Source organism: Bos javanicus, chromosome 24 (assembly GCF_032452875.1).
Source record: "Bos javanicus breed banteng chromosome 24, ARS-OSU_banteng_1.0, whole genome shotgun sequence".
Lineage (NCBI taxonomy): Eukaryota > Metazoa > Chordata > Mammalia > Artiodactyla > Bovidae > Bos > Bos javanicus.
Genome location: NC_083891.1, coordinates 47985882 through 47989008, shown reverse-complemented (window position 1 = coordinate 47989008; position 3127 = coordinate 47985882). Strand labels below are relative to the sequence as shown.

The following is a 3127-nucleotide window of genomic DNA, read 5'->3' as shown; positions in this document are numbered from 1 at the left end:
GGATGTTCACTGTGGCTACAGATTAAAGGGCTGCAAGCTTGGAGACAGGGCAGGAGGCTCTTCCAATTGTCTGGTGACAAGGCTCTCCCTGCTCTCAATTCTCTGCAGACTGCAGCCAGCTGAACCTTCAGCTGGGAAGAAAGATGAGTGGAGACAGCCATGAGGGAGACAGACGGCTCGGGGGTGATGGGAGGTCAGTGATGGGCCTGTTGATGGATGCAAGGGTTAGGCACGCACAGGGCTGCAGGGCTCGCACTGGGCGTGACTGGGGCAGAGACATTATTTGCGTCGTTAGAGTTCAGGGCCTCCTGCCTCCTAACCCCTCATTCACAACTCTCTGGAACCCCTTACTTATTATTTGTAGGGTAAGTGAGCATGTGGTGAATGGAGCGACGGGTGGGAATGAGGGGCTTGGAGAAAGAAGGGATTGGATGGAAACATCCCTGGGAAAGAGTGGCCTTGAATGGCCTGTTTTCCAAGGTGATGGCATTTCTCTAGTGTCCCTGAGCTTCATTGCCACCTGTTTGTACCTCTGAGGTATAATGCTTGCTACCACTTTGGAAGGACTGCTAGGTAGTCCAGACGAAGCATTTGCTCACTAACGTCTGCATATCTGTGCTTGTTTTAACCCAGTGCCTGGGTGTGTCCCCACTGCCGCCTTTCACTGGTGACACCATGGTGAGGCCTTCTGCCCTGCCTTTGCTCTCCTGGTTGCCCTGTCTGATGTCAGGCTCTCATGCCAACCTAAGGAACAGATGTCCCAAAGCTGGTAGCAAGGAGGAGACCTGAGTTCTGGTTTGAACTAGGCAGCTAACTTTCTGGATGATCTTGCAAAGTCATCCTGTATTTCTGGGCTTCAGTTTCTTCTTCTGGTGGGTGGGCATGGAAATTTTAAATGAAAGATTTTCAAGCTCTGACATTTCCAGCTCTACAGGATGGAAGCTGAACATCCTAAAGGCTGAGGAGGAATACCAGGAGGCTTCTTGGGAGATTCCAGAAGGTGGTCTGGGCTTGGCAGAGCTCACTGGTTGTTTCTGAGGCTGCAGAAAATGGTGGTGTGGGTCTCAAGTGTAGGCCTCTGCCTTCTCTTGCCACTTTGGGAAATGAACGTCTTTGAGAAGTGGGTGAGAGCCACAGACCATCTCTCCAGAAAAGCCTGTGGTGTGCACAGAACCATGTACCATACATATATCCTCTTTTATGTTTAATTTCAGGGGCATGGCCTTCCTAAAATGCAGCTTGGCTACCTGCCAGCCTTTATCTCCTTAGTGGGTTCTCAGTTCCTTTTATACATTCAGTGCTTGCTCCTAGGCCAAGCTGGGGAAGAGCTTCAGGAGCCAAAGGAAAGGCCTCAGAGGTATTTTCTCTGAACTCACAAAGGACTGGATGAGGCTGGTCCAAAGAGAGGCAGAAAGTCAGTGCAAATGTAGATGGTGATAGCTGAAGGCACTTGATAGGTGGGGTGTCTGTGTGTTTGTCTGAGAGAGAGGGGGAAAAAGAGTAAGAAAAGGAGAATGTGTATATTGGCATTTTTGCCTTGATAACACGTCTTCTGGGAGGGATTCTCTACTCTTTTGTAATTAAGCTTTTTATTTTGAGATAATTAGAGATTTGCATGCAGTTATAAAAAATAATACAGAGGAACCCCTTGTATCCTTAACCTAGTTTTTTCCATTAGCAATATCTTATAAAATATAATACAGAATCACAATTAGGATATTGATACAATTAAGAAGCAGAATATTTTCATCACCACATGGGTCTCTCCTGTTCCCATTTCATAGCCATGTCCACTTCCCTTCTCTGCTCTGATTTTCTACTTAACCTCTGAAAACTAATAATCTGTTCTTCATTTCCATAATTTTATCATTTCAAGAATGTTATGTAAATGTAATAATACAGTATAAGTGCAACTTTCTGAGACAGACTTTTTTTACTGTGTAATTCCCTGGAGATTCATCCAGGTTGGTACATTTACCAGTAGTTTGTTCCTTTTTATTACTGAGTAGTGATCCGTGGTATGGATGAACCACAATTAACTTAACAATTCACCTATTTCAAGGACATCTGGATTCCTCTTTGACTCACAGATTATTTAGAAGTACACTGATTTGTTTCCAAGTGTTTAGAGGTTTTCCTGTTATCTTGCTGTTATGATTTCTAGTTTGATTCCTCTGAGGTCAGAGAACACACTCTATATGAAATAGAAAATGAATTCTGTATGAAAATTCAGTTCTTTTGAACTTATTTAGATTTGTTTTATGGCCTAGGATATAGTCTATCCTGGCATATGTTCTTTGAGCACTTGAGAAAAATGTACATTCTGCTATTATTGGGTGGAGTGTTCTCGAAATGTTGATTAGATTTTGTTGGCTGATGGTGTTTTTGAGTTTTTCTATATCCTTGCTGATTGCCTAGTTTTATTAATTTTTGAGAGAGGAATGTTGAAATCTGAAAATGTGAGTGTGGATTTATGTTCTTATTCTTTTCAGCTCTATCAGGTTTTGCTTCACATATTTTGTATCTCTGTTTGATGCATGTGAATTTAGGATTGCTATGTCTTCTTGGTGGATTAACCTTTTATCATTATATTATATTCCTTTCTGTACTCACTTCAGCAGCACATATGCTAAAATTGGAACAATACAGAGAAGATAAGCATGCCCCTGAACAAGGATGACACACAAATTTGTGAAGTGTTCCATATTTTTGTTAATATGATTGTGATCATTCTATCTGTAATAGTGTCAATAATAAAAATAAAGTTAAAAAATATTCCTCTTTGTCTCTGGTAATGTTTCCCCCTGAAGTCTAATTTATCTCCTCTTTATATAACCATTTTTTTTTCTTTTGATTAATATCTATATGATATATGCATTTGCATCCTTTTATTTTCAACCTGCATATATCATTTTACTCAAAGTGAATGTCTTATTGACAGAATAGTGATTCATGTTTTTAAACTGGTATCTTTAGATTATTCACTTTTAATGTAATTAGTGACGTTTTATGCAATTTTATATTTTTTGTTTGTTCTTGCTTTCATTTTTATTTTCTTTTCCCCTGCTTTTTCATGTGTTACCTAAGCATTTTTAAATGTTCCACTTTGACTTACCTACAATATTTT

General features: G+C 40.5%; 1 non-coding gene across 1 annotated transcript; it reads left to right on the top strand.

Moving 5' to 3' along the window:
- Positions 1–2605: 2605 nt before the first annotated feature.
- Positions 2606–2711, top strand: LOC133237895 (U6 spliceosomal RNA). The gene has a single exon (XR_009733404.1). It is a non-coding gene; the product is annotated as a U6 spliceosomal RNA (small nuclear RNA).
- The last annotated feature ends 416 nt before the right edge of the window (positions 2712–3127 follow it).